Below are 21,533 nucleotides of genomic sequence, written 5' to 3' on the forward strand. Positions count from 1 at the left end.
ACCACAGGCTGCAGGGGAATCTCTGCTCTGGCACCTGGAGCACCTCCTCCCCCTCCTTCTTCACTGACCTTGGTGTCTGCGGAGTTGTTCCTCTCACATCTTCTCACTCCTCTCTCTCTGGCTGCAACTGTAACTCCCCTGTAACTTCTTTTCCCTTTCTTAAATATGTTATCACAGAGGCGCTACCACTGTGCTGATTGGCTCGGCCTTGGCCAGCGGCGGGTCCGTCTTGGAACCCGCTGGCATTAGCTTTATTGGACATAGGGGAAGCTTCTAGCAGCTTCTCACAGAAGCCACCCCTGTAGGCCTCCCGCTACCAAAACCTTGCCACGCAAACCCGATACACTCCCTTTCAGTGCTCAGTGGGTGAGTGCATCTGGCTGTTTGAGCTATGGATGCTCCCATCTCAATGGTCCTATCCTGTCTATAGCGCTTAGCTTTCTACAGCTCTTTTGCAGCCCAGGTTGCACAGGTGTTCCATGTCAGACCTGGGCATTGGATCCACCCTTGGAGAGAGGAGAGGAGAAGTTTGTAACAGGAGTTAAAGACAGAGAGTGTTACCTGTTGGAGGGCAGGTGGGATATCCCAGAGCGCTCAAAAGGCACCAGATACATTGCATGGGCAATTGATTCAAACGCCAAGCGTTCCTTTATAAAGCTAAAAAGTACTTTGAAACCATGAGATATCTGGGAAAAGTGAAGCGAGTGTCAAGCTGTTTTCCTTAAGTACAAAATCCTTCCCTTTCTTTCTCCAGAAAAAAAACACTCCCACTTACCAAATACTCATATTTCTAATAAAATTCTGTGTAATTTGTAGCAGATTTTTCCTTTGAAATTTTCTATTTTTTTAAGATTATGTTATCTGAAAAGCCTTTTAATTTTTTTCTGCATGCTGTTACACTGCATGTTCTAAATACAAAATCTCCCATTCCAAAAAGAAACAAAAATACTCCTTACATTTGTCCTTTTAGAAATGTAGTCCTAAAAGTCACTAAATAATGTATTACTTTTATTATGTATTTTGTTGCAATGTAACATATTTGAATGAAGCTCTTATATTCAAGTGATTTATTTCTGTCTTTTAGACATAAAGTTTCACAGCTTTCCTGCGAGCTTTTATTCTGAAGCCACACATCTTAGATGAATTGGTCAGTTGGTTTTCCAAGTTTATTAACAAAGTTCCCACCCTTCACTAAATTGGCCTGTTTACCTGTTTTTTCCTAATCCAGAAAGTCCTGTCAAAACCGATTATCAGAATGATGAACAGTGTGTATACCACAAGCTACTAACAGAATTCACAGGTTATCTCAAAGAAAATTTTTTTCCAGAAGTCAGTTTTATGTTTATTTCTCTGAAGAAGTGTGAATAATGGCTGTTGCATTTAGCATGCAGATCAATGAAATGTCATTTCCTTTAGGCTAATCCCTGAGTAACAGATCACAGTCACAAACAGTCTCAATCTCATAATGCACTCAGGAGCACATTGCCCTGAAGGCGCTGGAAATCTCTACATGAGGAGAAAATAAGTGGAATTAGTGTCTTTATTGGTGCTTACAAAATACTCTTATCAGGAATGAGAAAAAACATATCTGATCGCACACACAGAATTATTATGATTTGATAATACAAGGTTGTTGCCCTCATTACCATTAAAATCCAGCTAGTCTTAGTGACCTTTATATCTTGTTCTGTATAAAATGCTTAACAGTAATGATAAGTCAAGTATAAGCCAGTTGACTAAATATAACCCATATGGTATTGTTTAGGAAGTCAATAGCAGTTGAACATTTCAATTTCTTCAGCAGATGTGTTATTGCATCACCTAACGGTCATGAACATCAGTAAACAACAGGGAGAGGTGCAAAATTTGCTACTCATTTTACTAATCTTCAGCTGGGAAATGGCAAACTGGAAACTTTCATATATTTTCCTATTGTCTGAATGTCTGTTTATGCTAATTCTGTGCTCAATACTTTGGGTAGAGCCTAGGAACTATTAGTTTTAAATACTGTTTTGACAATCACATGGACTCTGTAAAAATATCCTTAAAATAAATGAAGGCTTATCTAAATGACTCCGGCTGCAGTGGTCTCCCAGGGAGTGCCTGGGGCACTGTGTTACCTGAGGAAAGAGCTCGTGATCAGTCCCAGGCTCCCACGCTGCCTACATGCTCTTCTCATTTTGGCTTGTCTGAAATGCCCCAGTTGCCTTGGCCCCCAAGGACACTTAAACACAGGAGGTGGCCTGCATCAAATTCATACCCTCTTCTTAAAGGCAACATGGATGCAATGGCACTGGACTAGCTCAGGATGACCTGAACCCAACCCTCAAAAATGTCTCAGGAGCTGTGAAAGCCCCCGAGACCTCTCCCCTGCTCTTTCCTGCATGCCCATCTCCAGCAGTGAGCAGCCTCGGTCACTGCTTGTGCCAGCTTGGCCAGCCGCAAACCAGGCCTCCTGCATCAGTGGGATCTCCCCAGGCACTGTGCCTGCTCAGAGGGGGCTCCAGAAGACAGCTTGCTCTCATCTGAGTGCTTTGGAAAGTCCTCTTTTATGTGGGAAGCTCCTTCGGACATCTTTAAGGTGCACAGCACCCACCACACTGGAGACTTGGGCTGAGGGAGACTTCTCCAGCCAGACCCAGGAAGGACGGACTCTTCCCAGACGAAAAAGAAAAAGCCTTTTATGGTCTCCTGAACCCTTTCTCTCTCACCCGTTGAACTGCCACAGCTGCCCAGATTTTTCCTATTGTCCAGGAGCAGACCTCTGATGAGGGTGGCTGCTAAAATAGATCAGCAAAGGGAAACAGGACAACAGATCTTGGAAGATGGCCTTTCCTCACAGCTGACAAGCATGTAACAAGCTGTGCCTGACCTCAGCCTGTGAGATTTATACCTGTGCTGTTTTTATAGCAGTCTAAATCCAGGCAGTCAGGAAATCTGCTGTACAGAAAAAAGCAGAAGGAAGCCCTTGGACCTCCAGCCCTGATTTTACATTCGCTACTGAGAAGTGTTAGGGTATGTGCTTGCTCATAAATAAGATAACATTTTGGGGCAAAAATCTTGCACAGATATTTCATAGATAGCAAGATGTCCACTGGCATGAAAAATAACAACGATAGTAATCTTCCTGAATGAGCTTCATATGCCTTCCTCCTTAAATTATGCTGAAACCCTTATATTATGCAATATTTCTGATAACTGCACCAAGCTGGGATTAGGCAGGCTCGTCCCCACCACCTGCCGCTAGGTCTTCAGCTCCTTTGTGCTCTGAAGCAAGTTTTGATGTTTTAACCAGGATGAATGCTGATCCTGTTGAAGTCAGCGGGAGTTTTTCCACTGATTTCAGCTACAATTATGCAGGGCTGCCAATGAAGAAAAAGAGATGAAGAATCCTGGACTCCCAGTTAGCTGCTGCTTTGTAAAAGCCCAGATAGCAGCACTGGGATGTGGTGGTGTGAAATGACGGAGGTGAAGAGACCACTCTGAGTATGTCACAGGACAGGTACGAGAAGTTACCAACTTGCATTTCCCTGTGAAACACTGAATAATTCAAATTAGCAAATAACTTCCACTATTCTGGTCATGAGCTGCAGAAAGACTGATCACATTCAGCTATAGGGCACTCAGGAGGGCAAGAAGAGAGTCTTTTACAAAACCTCAGGGTTATGTCTGCTAACTGTTTTATATTCTTTACAACTGCTGTGAGGATGACAAAAGGCTGTGTCCTGGTTTCGGCTAGGACAGAGTTAATTTTCTTCCTAGTAGCTGGTATAGTGCTGTGTTTTGGATTTAGTAGGAAAAGAATGTTGGTAACACACTGATGTTTTTAGTTGTTGCTAAGTAGTGTTTATACTAAGTCAAGGATTTTTCAGCTTCTCATGCCCAGCCAGCAAGAAGGCTGGAGGGGCACAAGAAGCTGGGAGGGGACACAGCCAGGACAGCTGGCCCAAACTGGCCAAAGGGATACTCCATACCATATGACATCATGCCCAGTATATAAACTGGGGGAGCTGGCTGGGAGGGGGGATCGCGGCTCGGGAACTAACTGGGCATCGGTCAACGAGTGGTAAGCAATTGCATTGTGCACCGCTTGCTTTGTATAGTTTAATTCTTTTAGTATTACTATTGTCATATTGTTATTATCATTATCATTGTTTTTCATTCCTTTCTGTCCTATTAAACTGTCTTTATCTCAACTCACGAGGTTTTTTTTTCCTGATTCTCTCCCCCATCCCAGGGGTGGGGGGGAGTGAGCGAGTGGCTGTGTGGTGCTTAGCTGCCGGCTGGGGTTAAACCACGACAGGCTGTTTTCCTAATTTTTTAAAATTATTTTCTGCTCTAGATCAGACTCAGAGTTAGCACAAGGGGCCTGGTAGCAAAGCAGACTAGGAAAATCAAGTGTTCATCATTACCCCTCGTGCCATTTTTTCAACAGTCAATGGGTTTCGCCTTCTGATAGCACCAGAGTATGTGGAAAAAAGTACTAAAAAAAAATGCTGTCAAAGTCTTCATGTTTTGGGAGTAAGTTTTTTCTCATCTTTTTAATCTTTACCTTTCAAATCTCACTTTTTATAGTAAAAATAGCAAATCATATATTTCTTTATAAAGTTCATGGCATAATTAGAACTGCTCCTACAAAAAGTCTGGTTGGAAGGAAGAAATTATCTGAGTCATGTCAAATGTCCAATAGCAGGCAGTAAACCTGAACAGAAACGGAATTACTTTAAATTAAAGCAGTAGAGGAATTTTTGTCCTTGATCTGTTCTTACTGGCTCCAGCATTTTCCTCAAAAGGATAGCTATTTTAAAGCTCTTTCAACCCAAATGCTTTCTTGACCCCTTTTTTTTGGAGGAAGCAACTACAACATGGTCTGAGAAACATTACAAGGTACCATTGCAATATAGCAACAGAATTGCAAGTTTATGTAATTTACCTCAGTAAAGTGAATCCACTTTTCTAGACTTCTTTTAGTTGTACTACTCTTAATCGTATTATTGGCAGGGCTGCTAGCACTGTCTATTCTCATTACTCACCAAGATGCTGTTTTCAATGGGATAGGTCTTTTCTAAAATTGAACCATTTGGGCTGAAATATTCTATACCAGAAGACTGCCTCAGCATGAGTTGGTGATTAGCGTAAAGTAGTGCTGATGACTGTAATTTCAACCAATATCCTTCAGGCATTTCCAAGAAGGAAGATGGGAAAAAAATGTATCTCCGTCTTAAAATCTCTGCTGATACTTTTTTCTTTTTCTTTTTCTTTTTTTTTTTTTTCTTATTTGAAAAGCCCACTCTTTGGGACAGGAATTGAAATTAGGCAGAAAAACCTCTGGAATTGTATGACTTGTGCAGACTTAATGGAAATTTGCCTGCATTTGGCCAAATCTAAGCCCTGTAACAAACTGCAATTTTGATTAGTAGCTGTGAACTGTTCTATGTTGCTATACTGCATGAAAAAGCAAAAGCATTTCCAATGAGGACATTTTTTTCACTGTAGTCCTTCTGGCTATGTCTAAATGAAGAACTCAGGAGTGCAAGAGTGCTTCTGGCACTGGATACATGCCCCGTGACACCACTCCAGGGCAAGACCTCTGCTCACACCAGTGCACCAGGCATCTCTTCCAGGTGTGCAGTGGAAAAAAAAACACTGAAGATCATGAGGTCCTCAGGAACAGCCATCACAGTCATATAAATACCTTTTGAAGATAGGGCTACACTAGAAAAGAAAAGATGCTTATTGGATCAGTGATGTCATGGTGTGCCCTGGGGGAGGAATGGCTTTCTGATTGTCATGCTTAACATTATCTTTCTTTGTTGTGTGGTGACATTTAGAAGTTATGCTGGTTTTTTTATATTTTGGTTGGGTTTTGTGGGTTTTTTTGGTTTTGGGGTTTTTTTTTAATAAAAATAACCTCGCTCCTCCAGATGCTTGTTTCTCAGACCATCTAACGATGTTTAGGTATCCATCTGCTGCCAGCTATGGAAATTTATCTGCTCTACCTGTTCTGCTGCTCCTTTCCTCTACTGGTTTGCTTGATGTTGGCATATGTCAGGAAAATTTTGCAATTTTCCTGAAGACTTTAAAACTCATGTATGGACATGTAGCGTTTGAAACTTATTGTATTTTAATTTCCATTGCTATTTGCGTTCAGAATAATAAACCTATCTTTTAATTAATTAGAGTTTTGTTCATAATTCCAAGACAAACTTTGTGAAGAAACAGAATTAGTTTAGCTAGAAAATATTGTCTGTCAAGTGTGTGTCTTCTCCTGAAATGTGAACATGCAAAAGAAAAAAACTTAATTGGCCAAGACTGTAGGTGAATATTTCAAAGGTTATTTTGTTTTATTTTGCCTCTTTTTTCTAAACGTGAGCCATGAAGCACACTACAAGAACTGTACTATAATATAACTGCTCTCAAAAAATTTAGCACAGCTACAGGTAGATAGGAGTAGCACATCTCATGTCTTTCACACATTAGAGTTTAAAAAAAAAAAAAACTAGTGTGCTTTTAAAAGGAAAGAACATGTGGGAGGAGATGGAAACTGGGGAAAAACAAATCTACCTATGCATTTCTTTTTAATTTAAAGCATCGGTCAAAAGCTTTCATGGGATTTGAGGAACTGTTATCCCAAAAATTACTGTCACAAATTTATACTTAATCTCATTATATCATTTACCATCTGTGGACCTCAAAGTAATTTTAAGACATTAATGAAGCATACCTTATATACAACACTTTGTTTGTAAAAATTGTTACGTCTATATTCTAGACGATGAAATGGAGGAGGTTAGATATACCCAAAGCGACACATAAATTCCACTGGACACTTGCAGTTCTTTTCTGCTAGCAAATGCTTTCATGGTCAAAGCCAAACAAACCAGACTGAAGAAGAGACATAATGGGGCAGTGGAAGGGAGCAGTTGCCTTGGGTGCTTGTTTGGGAGATGGCGGCAACATTGACTTGGTGAGTCGAATGCGGGGGCCACCCTGTGCACAGGTTTAGCAGGTCACCGTGACCCCGTACAATGTAGGACTAAAATCTTGCCACTAGATAGCAGTATTGCTTATGACTCGAGCTTACTCTAAGATCCCTGTCTTCTCTGGGTCCTTCCTCTGGCAAAGTAAATTCAGTTGTCTCCCTGAGCGTAGTACCGCTTTAGGTTGTCTGTTTAATTTATACAGAAGATGGATGAAGAGGTAGACAGTCAGCAAAGTGACCTGCTCTGATTTTTTTTTTTAGATCTTCTTTTGCGTAGTAGCTCCTGAATACTGAATGAGAAGGCATGCAAACTGTGCATTTAAAATTATACAGATGCCAATGTAAACATAGATATGTAGTGTCAATTGTCAAATGTTTCTATAAATTCTCTTAAAGAATTTATTCTCACTCTATGTGTATATAGGTCTGTATGCACACACATAGAGTTAAAGATGAATCTCTAACTTTAGGAAGCTTAAAGCCTCAAGCTTATTTAGGCTCTAATCGTCACAAAAATATTTTGGTTTTATTTTTGATTGCTATAGGTGTCTACCATTTGAGCTTCAACAGTAGAAATCTCAGTAAGAGATTTGCTAAGAAGATAGTGAATATAAGTATTTGCTAGTTGCCTTTTATGACTGCCTTCGGTAATATCAGTAAAGATGCTGTGTTTCACTGGCAGTTGGACTTCTGGTAATCACATGGCTTCCTTTTTCAGAAGATACTAGTTGAATCTTTCTGTAGATGCTGCATTTTCTTCTAAAAAAACACCTATCGACTAAGCATAGGTTTTAATTTTCTTAGTTGCTAAAATTAATATTTAACTCAGTTCATTTTATAAAAAAGATTTTTGCTCCCTTAGCTGGTTTTACTATATCTACCAAACATAATATGCCAATGTTTGGAGTCTGTAATAGTGACTAGGCAATATTTTAAAGGCTTTAAAAATATGTGGTACTTTTTTTAAGATGATACAGTATAGTTCCCTTTTTCTTTTATACTTTTCTGCATACATGATTTCCACTGTAATATCAGCAATTAGTTTTTAATTGAGCCCAACTGATAGGATAGCTGTTGCTGAACATCATCTCCAAAACATCATTAAATCAGTCAGTACTTGATATATGATATAGGATAAAAATGAGCTGAAATAAAGAAAAAGAGCCTCTCTTTTTAAAGGCAAAGTATTGTATAGGAATATATTACTTGTGTAGGTAGATATGGGTCTTAAAATATCCAATGAGAGTTTCCTATTTTCTTTCAAGATTGTTTTTGCTCATTTGGACAGTTTACATCCTGAGGTTCACATACACTTGTAGAATTTTGAATGAACATGAGTAACTTTGTATGTATAGAGATCAGCTCCAAAACATGAAGCTATTCAAATTCATGAATAGAATTTTGAATGGTCTTGAAAAACATACAATAGATATTTCCTAGATAATTCTTTCATTATTTTTATATAGTTAGGAAATACCTTTGTAAACCGAATGTTTGAGGTTACAAATGGCAGACAGAATTGATAAGGCCAGGAAGACATAATGCAGAGGGAAAAGTCCAAAAGTCAAGAGACATTTGACACCAAAGTTACATATGAAATTTTCAAGGGGTCTTTTCAGAGAAAAAAAAAGTATGAGTGCTCTGCTCTCATAAGAGTTATCATAAATAAATGTGAATCTATCTTTTTTTCTGAGAAATCTTATGGTGCTTTTATCCATTATAAACCTGTTCAGTATAATACTAAAGATTAAAATAATTTTAATTTTTTTTAATCTCATCTCTTCCACTAGATACCTCAGAGGTTTTTCAATCAACAATTCAATTACTTTAATAAAAGCAAAGTGAGTTAATACCCATGTAATAACAGTGCTTGGAATAACACATTTTGAAACTAAGTAGATTCATATAAGAAAATGGCATCACAATAAATTTAATTAAAAATTCCATTCATGTTTTATTTTATTATTAAGTGTAAGGCCCTGTATCCATATGCTGTGAAAGAGGAGTCTTGCATTGTGCAAAAACCATGCTTCGAAAACATTTCCAATGCAAAACTTTTCTCAGGTCTGAAAATATCCATTAGGCAGTTCTACATATTGCTGATTGCTTCTGGCTGGAACTGTGGGGTAAAAAGGTTAAAAACAGATGTCAGGATCATTTGCAGTAGAGTATTGTATGTCTGTGGGTGCCCCAAAATGAACAAATCAATACAAGTATCTGCCCTTCATAAGAAGTATCTAATCAATGAACAGTGGAGCTTTCTTCTGTTATTATGTTTCAATTGATATTTTTATCTCACTTTGGTGGAGAAAAAATTCTTGACCTGAAGAAATGAGTCGAGTTTTAATTTTCAGTTCAGAATCCTGAGTCAAACTTTTTCCCTTTTTTTTGTTACATGTGCATTTTATCAATGACAGATCCTACCAGGCTTCGTGTTAATTGTGAATTTGGCCTATTCAATCTTGACGCTTGCTGTGTTTTAACTCACTTTGTTTCTACTGAAGACTGACAGTGTCATCTGATGAGTCAATGGCAATGATGTGCCACTTCAGACAGACATACGCACCCTGCAGTATTTCAACAGAATGAGAGCTAGACTGCGGTGTAGATTTCAGTATCTCTCTTCTTCAACTCCCTTGAGGAGCATGGGTAAAAAGCATCTCAGCACTCTATTAAACTGTTCTTTTTCTGTCAGTTGGCTGAAAAATAAGTTAGAGAATGTAAGGCTGAGCCGTTCCCAGAGTACCAGAGAAGCTGAAAGATGCAGAAACTTTATTCCTGATCTGCATCATTTCTTATAAGTAGGGTTTGTGCTAAGCCCACAGTTCATGCCCAAAGATGCATCTGAGAGTGAGGAAGTCAAAACGAAATGTTTAAGTTACCCACAGAAATTGGGCTATGCACTATCATCAGCAAGAGCCATGTAAAAACTTTTGGGCTGATGGGAAATATCACTGCTTTCCAACCTCACAGCATGCTGTGACATTGTGGATGTATTTTGACTTAGCCCCTGAAGGGGCTGCAGTTTCCCATAGCATGCCCTCTTGGTGTTTTGCCATTGGAAATAGGAAGGCAACGGTCATCTTCTGATGGCTGTGTAGCTAGTTGTGACAGCACTTATCACACTCTGCAGTGTTCCTAACCTGTGGATGAACACTCTGCACTGCCTCATCGCTGCTGCCTCTTGCTACACACTCTGCCGTGTGAAAAAGTGATGATACACTTGTACCAGCCCTAGTTCTGGTACACCACCATGCTCTGCAGAGACAGCGATCCACCAGTGGATATGAAGGTTTTGCCAGGGTTGTCTGTGGATCTACAGGCCTCACAAGTGATAGTCCTTCTCTGTGCTTGATTTCTTCTCTTCCTTCAGCCGCATGAGATGAACCCTATTGCAGTTCGCCCTGGGTGAATACCAGAGCGTACAGAGCTCGGGGACATCCGTGACTCAGGACGGTGCCAGGAGAGCAAACCACCAGGTTTATCTGTTGCCTTCAAATGCACAGGAATCCAGATCACTTTATAGATTGCTGCATTTTGGGGCATAGCTTGATCTGTGCCCTTTGTATAGCTCTCATTTTTTCTTGATGAGTTTCCATTTCTGTGAAAACAACAAAACAAAGCCTTGTCCAAAATACAGTCCCAAAGTTTCAATCAATTTACCCAAATTGAGGGTGCAAATTTAGAAATTAATGGTAACATTGTAGGAAAGTGTCACATGGACCACGTCCCCACATCCTTCGGTCACATAATCCCACTGACTTCAGCAACTACTGGCTTAAGTTAAGCAGCAATGCCTTGATTATGTTTTTTCACTCAGTCAGAGCGAACAAATGACTCACAGCAGTCAGCTTGACAAACAAAATCACGTTTTCCAGTCATGAATAAATAGTGATTAAGCTTTGATGATACATTTGTTTATCATCTGTGATTCAAGGTATGGTTTGTGCCTGTAGAGGTTAGCCTGGGACTTGTTCACATGGTACCTCTTGCATATATCACTTTGTAAATGTGTACTTAGTAATTTACTATTGATGCTATGTGGTACCTAGTTTACCTTCTGTTATTTCTGCTTTCTGTTTGGAATACTCTTTACCTTTGGAAAAGATTAAGACTAGATACACAAACGCCAATGCAAACTGAGGCTTGACCAAACATTTGTGACATTTTCTTTTACAAGAGATACTCTCCTGATCGAAAGTCGATTCGTGTTATGTGAATAAAGTTAGTCCTAAAGAACATTAGAAAAAAGGTTGTTTTGCTCAAACAGATGTTCACAAGCAGTTTCTCCCTATTCTCTTTTAACTGATTTTTGGCTGAAAAAATACTGTTTGAAGATGAAAACATTTGATTTTTTACAGAACACGTGATTTGTACTTCAAGACAATTTCAGGAGGTAACTGTAAATTTTCTTCTTTTTAATAATTTTCTCTATAGAGTCCAATCTCTTCTACTTCTTACACATCACTATTTTCAGGACACACAAATAAGATTTTAATATTTATGTATTGTCACTTGAAATTAGCTTTTCTCAGTTATTACTTCACAGTCATAACGAGATGATAATGTGTCTTTGTATAATTCAAGAGCCAGCTGGATGCTTCTTGTCCTTGCTGCAGTAGCCTGATGTTAATTCAGCGATTTCTTTTGATGTGAGGAGAGCTGTATTTGATATTTGCTAATTTATTCTACGTGACTTGTCTGTTGTGACATAGCGAGTTTGGATGACTGCTACTTCAAAATGAATGTAGTGCACTCTCATATCATTTGCTCCGTCTAAATTACCTCTTACTAAATCCCGTTTAAGTGATCACAGTGATTTCTCTTCCATTAGACATATATATTCGTATATATTAACTATGTGTTTTCTCTCTTCCTCTCCATTTTACGAAAGTCCAAACTATTGAAGACAGAAGCCAGGAAGCTATGCAAACAAGGTTTTTAAAAACTATAATTGTGATTAAAGGAAATAAGGAAGTGTACCAGAAGTAGACGATTTAAAATACAAGGGAGAAAGGAGGAAAATAATGCTTCCTGACATCAGGGTAATTAAGCATATTGTAGCCTGAAGAGATGAAGATTGGAGTCAACAACATACCATGGCTGTTCCTTCAGCTTTATGTTTTTTCTAGCAGCCTCATTTTACCTTCTGGCCTCGTAGTAAGTGAGGTCTTAATCTGCTGATAATTCAATGTGTTACTGACGGTGTCTCTGAAATGAAGAACTTTTCGATATGATGAAAGGTAGCATAATCAGGTATTTAGTGAGGAGATAACAATAAATTCTTCTGTAAGTCTTGTCTGATATACGTGCTTGAGTTGGGTTTAGAGATGGGATTTCTGAAAGCTTTGCTCTATTACTGAGTGGGTTTTTTTAGCCTGTGGTTTGAATTGATGCCGTGAATTGATCAGAAGAAGGAAAATAAAAGAACATGTCTAAACTGTGAGGTTTGGAAAAGCATGAAATTTTTGCAGCACTTCTTGAATTTGAACATTTTAATTTTTAGGGTTTTTTCCTGCTTTTCTTTTTTATATTTTCTTTCCCCTCCATCTTCTTTTTTTAAATTTTTTGCTTTTGCAAATGTAGGAGAATGACACAAAAGTTAGGGGGAAAGAATGATATATCAAAAATATTTTTAATTGGTTTTTTGGTGGTTTATAATAAAAGCAAACATTTCAAAATTGTTGATGCCTTTTTTTAGTGTTCAGTTACGAAAAATACTTTCACCTTCTTTTTATTCTTCTACGTGACCACTGTATTCACGGCTTTGCGGACTCTGCAGTGGTCCTTATCCACAACTGTCAATTCATTGGTCCCCCAGTATCCATTTTCCTGAAATCATCCTCAGAAGTCACCTTAGCTTTCAGATGATGTGTGACAGGTGAAGTGGTGGAGCAGGACTGCAAGAGACCTGGCAATGGAAGTCTTAATATGAAGCTCAGTAAGTATGGAAACACAGAGCCTTTGGGTACAATATTTTACCAGAATTTGTAATGTCTTATTTTAGTGCAGCAAGATTATCACGTTGATGTCTTTACCTTACATTGTCTCTCCTATGCAAGACGAGTAAAAAGGTAAGGTTTGTAGCAGTGGTTCTGGACAGAAGAAGATACCAGATGTGCAAAACTTTGAGAAAGAAGGAAAATAAGTATAGCTGCATCTATTTTACTAAATAAAATAGAGCCAGGGACCATTCTTTGGCCTTGAAGCCAAGTGGCACAAACTGACCAATACTGAGTCTCCCATGAGTTCTACATGTCATCCATCTAAGCCCAATATACTATCATTTTTTGAGGGCATTTTTGTCAATTCAGAGTTTCTGAGATAATGTGAGTAGCTTGTCATGGTTTCTAACATAAACCTGGGACTACGTGTTGCATGCCTTGGTGTTTAGCAAGTAGATGAATCTGGGTATTAGTGGGTATAAAGTTTAATGTTGGAAGACTGTGGAAAAAGCCTATTTGGATTGTGTCTTGGCAGTGTATACCTATATAGGGTATTGGCTCTGGCTCAAGCCCATGCACCAAGAGAGTGATAGTTTACATGGTCCAAAACTGTGTTAGAGTGTATGGATAATCAGCGACAGGCTTGAGTTTGCTCTCTGTCCCTGTTTTATTCAGCAGTACCTGCGTAGCCTGTAAGATTGTCTAAAAAGACCTTCCTCCCAAGATCTGTGTGAAGGTGCTGGGGTAAAAGTTTAACATGTCTGATAGCACAAAACACAGTACTAAATGTATTAGTGATCTACAGGGCAGTCCCAGAAGGATGCTTCTTACTTAAAAATCTACTTTCCCATCTTCTGGAGCTGCTTAGCTTACATCACTGGATATGGCTGTACCCAAAACTACCAATGGCTGGGAGGGAATGCTGCTTACCTCAGACAATGAGCTCTCAGGTATTGTGTTTCATTTGCAGGACCACACACTGGGCAGTGCCTTTAGATGGAATTTGAACCTTTGCTCATTTGATACTGAGTACTTTCTGAATTGTTTTAACTGAAGAGCTGTGGACTTATGAAGGGAAAATAAATCTTTTTCTTGTAGTTTAAATGGCATTAATGTGATAATTTTAATATATATTGATAATTTGCTTTAGGATTTAAAACAATTCAGAAAATTTTGTTTTGCTTTACATTCTTTTGGGGGTTATTACAAGCATATTTCAGCTCCATCCCAATGTATTTTTTACCTAACAGGTTATCCTTTTCCCCAAATTACCAACCAGCATGTGCCTCTGAGATGCATTTTTTTCATCGAAAGGGTTTCATTCTCTTAGCATGGAAATTAGGTTGATTATTTCTAAGTGTAGACAGATCCAGTCATGCTAATGGAGTTAATTACTTCTGTTGCATTAAAACGATTGGGAGGGATTTGCCTAGGCACTAGCTGTGCCATTTGCCACAGCTGTCTGTGGGTTGGGAAGTGTTGGACAGCCTGATTAGTACGATGATTAACGTCTAGAGGAACTCTGCCAGGCACCCGAAAGCCTTTGTATCTTTTCTTGAGATATTTGGAGAAAATTACAAATGCTGGCGTACTTGTCTTTCAGAAAACAACAATTCAAGGGCTCTTCAAGATGTCTTGAAAAAAAGTGAGCTCTCAACAGGGGAGCTCCCAATCTATTTGCCAGAAGCTTGCTGTGTACCCTAGAGCGGTCAAAAAAGCTGCTAAGGAAACTGCAGAATGTGCTAGATTTAATAACACTTTGACCCAAAAACTGGGTAAATAAGAGATTTAGAGAAAAATTGAGAAGTTCTATAAAATCAGTAGAGATTAACAGAAAGATTGTTCTGTGGACTGAAGATCTTGATGGCAGCAAGACTGATATGAAAGAAGATGAGACTGTTGGAAGAGGCTGTTGGAAGATCTGCTGCCTCTGGCTTTTGTTGCTTGAGTTCCTGATAATGCCTGGTTGGGATTTATACCTGTCCTTTTCTGGGGTAAATCTTTCTAGGAGGGGGCAGCTCCAAATCCAGGTGTAACGTTGGTAGAACCCAAGAGGGAACCTGCTCCAAACTACAACTACCCTTGGGAAAAAATGTACAGAAAGTTAAAAGGAACAGTCTGTAGTGGCTGCAGACACCAAAAATGTAAAACTGGTTTAAAATAGTTCAGAAAACAAACCTCTCTTTTGAATTAACACTACAATTATTCAAATGAGAGTTCAGGCAGAGAATGTGAAAGAGCGGAAGATGTGGGACAAATAATTGATCTAATGGAGAAAAAAACTGGGAGGGAAATCTTTGAAGGTGGCTTATTTATGTATGTGAAGTTTGTAATTTGGAGATTTTACATAAAAGTGTACACATAGTATAACAAAAAGGACATTATTTGAAAACTTATCTCGGGTGGCTCATGAAATATCACGATATCAGTCTTATGTCTTCCTTACAGAGTTTAAATATAGTAGAGTTGACTCATCACATTTCTGAGCATTTACATCAAAAGCAAAAACCAAAACCCCCAGAAAACCAAGTTAAAACGGATGTCAGGGAGAACCATGATGGTCTAGGACAATGCCACAAATAAGCTGACAATCTAGGAAACACATGTCCAGAAAGAACAAGAGGTACAGCATAAGAATAACAAGCTACAGCGATGTTTGGAATCAGTCAATGATGTGCTTTGCCCTCAAGGAAAAAGAAACATATTCACAAATGTTATTGTCATAAAGGACCATTATGGTTATCATCTGATCTCCTTCATATTTTAAACATAATTCCTTGTTTTGTAAATAATAGCTTTCTACTTTACAAGTAGATTCTTTCCAATAACAATTTTCAAAGAACCTCAATTTTTGCATTTTTTACATAAATGATTCACTTACATCTGGGAAAACTTAATAAATATCACAGTTAATATGAAAACTTGTCTTCTCACCCAGTGGATGATCTTTCCAAGTGCTCTCCAACCTGGGAGGAATGCCAAGACTGTTGGATCTCCCTAAGGATCATAATCCTCAACAAGGTAGTGAGACTGGCAAATTTAGGAGGAATGAACCTGGGTTGTGATCCTTATTATTCTTGGGTAAAATATTATAATAATATTCTAAAATATTATGGTACAGGAAAGGATATTCTTGGAGACTGAAATACCAGCTTCGGGTGGGTGTGCCAGTCCATAGTCCCATAAACATCTATAAGGTGGTGAGACAGTGCCATCCACAGGAAAAGGAATGACCTGCAAGGCAATGCATTGTCTTTAAGAGGACTTAGAAACATGTTTCATCCTCTAATGCTGTCAGAGGAAGAATGAGTCCTGCTCTGTCTGCTGCAGAGTCTGTCCAGGAGCACCACAGCTGTGAGCACACAGATGTTACCTGGTGTACAAGAACCATCAGGAGCAGAGCATGAGGCAGAGGTCTTCTGCCATTTACTACCTGCTGCGGCTACTCCTAGAATGAGCCCTGCTTCTTCTCACCTTGACACATCTCAGTCGCTCCACTACATGTGTCTCACTTACGTTTTCCATTCTTTCAAAATGCTGATGGGCTATTGTTAAAACTATTGGTACTAAAATTACTACAAAGTGTAGTTTGCAAAGGCTCAGAATTCAGCTGACTCAAGCCTGGTTCTTTTTTCTCCAAAGCTTGCTTTTAATTGAGAATTTCAAGCAATTTCAATTGCTTATATTATCAGTCTTTCTCCATTTCCTTTTTATGTTGCTTAAAATGAAGATTTTTTAAAATTATATAATCTATTAAGAATAATATTTTGCCTCCATATGAAACTGCCAAGCAATGTTCTTCTCTCACTCTCATTTTTTAATCACACTGAGATTTCTGCTGTACCTGACATGAACATTAGCATTATTCTGCATCCACTCTGAATTTTATGCAGCATAATTTAATTTTGTAGGTATATCTTGATGAAATGTTCAAATTGAACATTCCTCTTCTCCCTTAACTGCCACCTTTTTCTTTGCTGCTTCTATGAGAGACAGATCCCATAGTGACTAACTACATTTCAATGAAATTTTGAACACCCACAGATTGCCTTAAATCCAATGGATGTTATGCATTCAATACCTTATTTTTTGAGACTTTTAAAGACTAGATTATAAGGACCTTTTTTCCTTAAATGCCAACTGTAAGGGTGATGTGCCACATTAAAATTAAAATACCTTAAAATAATAGGTATCATGTGACTAAATTCATGGAAATGACAGCCTGAAATGTTTCACCATTAGGTTAATTCAGCTTCCTTTACTTTCACAAAACAGTTTCAATTTCTTTTGGTTTAGGAGAAAATTTTCAAATGTAGAGCTATGTCTAAAGGCAGATGAAAACAGAATTATTCTTTCACTTGTCTGATTATCTTTCACTATGTAGATTCAGGGCATTAAAACAAAGCAAAACCAAAAATTGGCTCATCATTTTTAGAGATGTCAAAAAAGCTGTGAAAAGCAAGTTGCTTAAAAGTAGTAGCAATTTGTTGGTCTGAGTTTTTTTTCTGGAAATACAAAACTGAGCAAGGATCTAGACTTGCTGAATGAGGGAGGAGTGAAATGACCAATGATATTCAGTATGTAATAGGTGAGGTGGGTGGAAACAGAAGGAAACATCTCTATTGTCTAGAGACAACAGCTGCTGGTGAAGCAGCTGTACCCACTAGCCTAGAAATGCTGCCCATGTTGAGATGCTATGGCTTTCTTCTTCATGCTCTTTATTTATTAGAGAAGGAAGTTTAACTTTTCCAGTCAGGATGATTAACTGCCAAAGGACACACTTCAGCACCAGTGACATGCACCTGAACTTAATAAAATCTGCCACCAGACCTCAGAAATCCTTATTTGCTCTACTCAATGGCAGTATTGTTTGAATCCCTGTCATATAGGAATATGAGAGATAGGAATTATAAAGCTGAGAGAACAGATGAAAAGGGCTTTTCAGGCTGAGGGAGGGCATTTAAAGCCATTCAAGATTCTCCAGGAAAATGAGGCAGAAATAAAAAGAGACTTTTACCACATCCTCATTGGGCTACATTTCCAAAGAAAAGTTGCAGCGACCAGAACTTTAAAGTGGTGGCCTTTTCCTTCTTTATATTACCTGGAAAATTTGGAGGAAAAGACATGGTTTGGTCTATCTGAAGACAAGCTGTCCAGCACAAACAAATCAAAATTCCCTTTATCTTTTTCCATTTGGAACAAACTAATTGTCATTATCTTAACTGTGTTCCCTGTGAGAGTACTTTAGGATTTCTGTAGCTGTAAATACAATTATAGCAGCGTAATATAACATTGTCTTCTGACTTGTAGATAAGATTTTTCCTAAATTATGTAATCAAATTATTCCTTTTGGTTTTCTGACAATTCCATAAATTACTCTTGGAAAAAAATCTTGTAACTGACCAAAAAATAAATTAATTCCAGGACCACTTCCATTGGAAAAAGTACCTTGTTTAAACATGAATAACCATGGCATTATGTAGCCCCTGCAGTTTAGATCCAGTCAAACAAAACAAAACAAAAAAAGAGCTGTTACAATAATTTTCACCAAAATATATCCTCTATTTTATGGAAATTTTTCAAAATTAGAAACATTTTTACTATATTTCTAAGTTCTCAAGTACTTCAATTTTATAGGGTGAAAATGAAACAACTGCTACTGCTCATTCTGTGCTTCTGTTAGCACCCAGCTGTTTCCCAACAGCAGGGAATCTGACTTAGGGCATCTGATTATGACCATGTGATATTCTGCAAACTGAAATCTTTTTCACCGTTAAAGCAAATAGAGGTGGTAGGTGGACTCATGTGGTGAACATAGGTACATGCTGACACGCTTTATCACTTAATAATTTTTCTGTCAATTTTTGAAGTCTTCCAGCTATAGTTCATGTTGGGTTTTATTTTTCAGTCTTCAAATCACAGAAACTACTTGAATCACAGTGATCATGAGGAGACCATTCTGTTCATTCTGTACCTCTGAAGAGAAATTATTGTGCTCTGGAGAAAATTCTTTGCTTTAAGAGTAAGCTCAAAATTTCGTGGCTAAGAGCAAGTTAACACCAGCACAATTTTTTCACCATGTGGAATTTGTCAAGGCCTGCCCCCTCCAGTTATGTTACTTGCTAGATATTTTGCTCAGAAATGATCTGTAAATTGCAGAAAAAGCACAAGTAAAAGCTGTTTTGATAGGAAACTTCCACAATAGAGAAGTTTGTCACTAAAACAGGAGGTGCCTCTGGAACTGACAAAAACAATCTTTTTGCTTTTAACTGTTGTCCTAAGAACTTAGAGGAGACAGGTGAAGTTCCATAAATAAGTTAAGTCCCTACCTTTAAACATGGAGTTCATTCAGTCTGCCTTCACAGACCGTATTTTCTAGATGATTGTCTCTATCTCTCCTGCACTCTCTCCAATCAGTCTATGCCCTTCCTGGGAAAGGCTTTCCAGGACTGTTCCAGGCTGCACACTACCCCAGAGAAACCCGTGCTAACAAAGTGGAGAGATTAATTCCCCTAATTAAAACAAGAGTCTTGTTGAAGTATTACAGAATTGTGCTTGCATTGGAAAAGTAGCACCTTTTTGATTCATCTCAAGCTTGTATTTCGTGTCACTAGCAGATCTTACTGTGAAGAAGAGCTGTCCAACCAGCTATTCTCCAGCTCATGTTGGTGCATGCTTTCCTACCTAAGTGTAGAACTTCACGTTTGTCCTTTTCGAATATCCTGTGGTTTTTCAGACCACTTCTCAATTTGCTAACGTGACTTTGAATTCTGCCATTGTCCTGACAGTTTATCCCAGCTTGGCATCTTTTGCAAATGTAATGAACATCCACTAGCTCATCACAAAGTCAGTAGGAAAAATACTGAATAGTACTCTCTTAATGATAAATATATACAGAATCTCAATAAATCCAATTTAACAAAAAAACATTAATAATTACACCTATGGCACAGTTCTCCAATAACTTTTGTACTCCTTTTTCTCTACCCAGTTCCCATACTTTAACAATTCTTCAGTTTAGAATACATCGTTCTCCTTTCCTTATAAGAATATCATGTGAGGCGTGGTACAATTCATCTTGTTTCAATTTAAATGTCTACAGTGCAGATGTCTTTTCACTCCATGCTGCCTTTATAGTTAGCAGAAAGCAGGCACTTTAAATGCACAGCTCCTCTGTTCTGTTCTAAATAACTTTCTGAAGATGATGTGAGTTGCTTTCTAGAAATTCTTAATTTTTTCCGTTGACTCTGAAAAAGATGATTAAACTGGATGTGGATGTCTAGACTGTGGGTGTCTACGTATAGTCATATTAACTTTACCTGCAGTCTCACAAGTGTTACTGAAGTCAGGTTACATCTCTCACCTGCCATATTTACAGAGCCTGTCACAAAGATAACTTTAGTTGGATTGATGTAATTTACTTAACAACAGAGACCTTTGAAAACCTGTTACAACTGAATTAATGGACTCAAAACTACTTATCATCTCAAAAGTGATCTTAGGGATGTTCCTGCAAATATTTAGGTAACTAATAGCATAAATATGTATTAAGGGCTCTCTACAGACACATTTTTGTTCTTAAAAAACAATTAGATTTGAGATTCTTTTTAGCATGACATATAGAATTAAATAGAAAAGAATGAAGGAATCAAGCAAAATTTTAAAATTTCAAAATTACTTGTCCCCTTCAGCAACAAAGAAAACAAAATCCTGCTTAAATATTTGTTTCTCCTTGATCAGCTTCTCCCTTTCACCCTACTTGTTTCCATAATTAAAATATGATGGGGATTCGTAACAGTAGTCTTAAGGAACAAAAAGTGGAGTTGGAATAGCTTTCATTAGGAAAGTAGAACCTAGCCCTCTGATGTTCTTGTGGATATAAAACAGAATTATGCCCTGAATATTAATCCCTGCTCCTGCCCTGCTCTACTCTCTAAGAAAATGAGTGGGGTACATCTTGCTGCCAAAACATATTTTCCCTTTATAGGGAAGAGGGAAGAGGGAAGAAAAAGAGTGAGGGCTTCATCCTCTAATCAAGCCATACCACAGCGTTTTTCTCATAAAACTGATATTAAGCTTCTATGAGATAGCTTGTATTTGTACTTCAAAAAAACCCAAAATATTTACTGTTAACAAATACAAAACCTTTACACAGTCAAAGTTCTGTGTCCACTTTAGCTACAACAATTAAAGTTTGAGAAAGTTACATATTAGCCTAGTGATGTGATGGCCTAAATATATAAGAAGAGCAAGGTTTGTATCAGAAGTAACATGATTTATTAAGCCAGACTATTTATCTGGACAAAACAGACAAGCTTTCAGGAAGTTTTCCTTCTCACAGGTTATTATTATTATCCTTAATTTTTTCCATATAAGCAACAGGCACTTTTGTAAGTGGTCCTGAAAAATATAGCTTTGAAATCTATGCACTCTTCACAAGAGGATAGTTTTATAAACTTTTTAAAATTTGTTATAGTGAATAGTACATAAGCCATAGTACATAAAATTTTGGTGATAAATAAGCCATTGCTAACATATTCTGTTTTATAATCCACTTACAGAAAGCTATATTCTACTTTTGGAGAGTGGAAAGTGTCTGAAAACTG

This window comes from Gymnogyps californianus, chromosome 3, assembly GCF_018139145.2.
Source record: "Gymnogyps californianus isolate 813 chromosome 3, ASM1813914v2, whole genome shotgun sequence".
Lineage (NCBI taxonomy): Eukaryota > Metazoa > Chordata > Aves > Accipitriformes > Cathartidae > Gymnogyps > Gymnogyps californianus.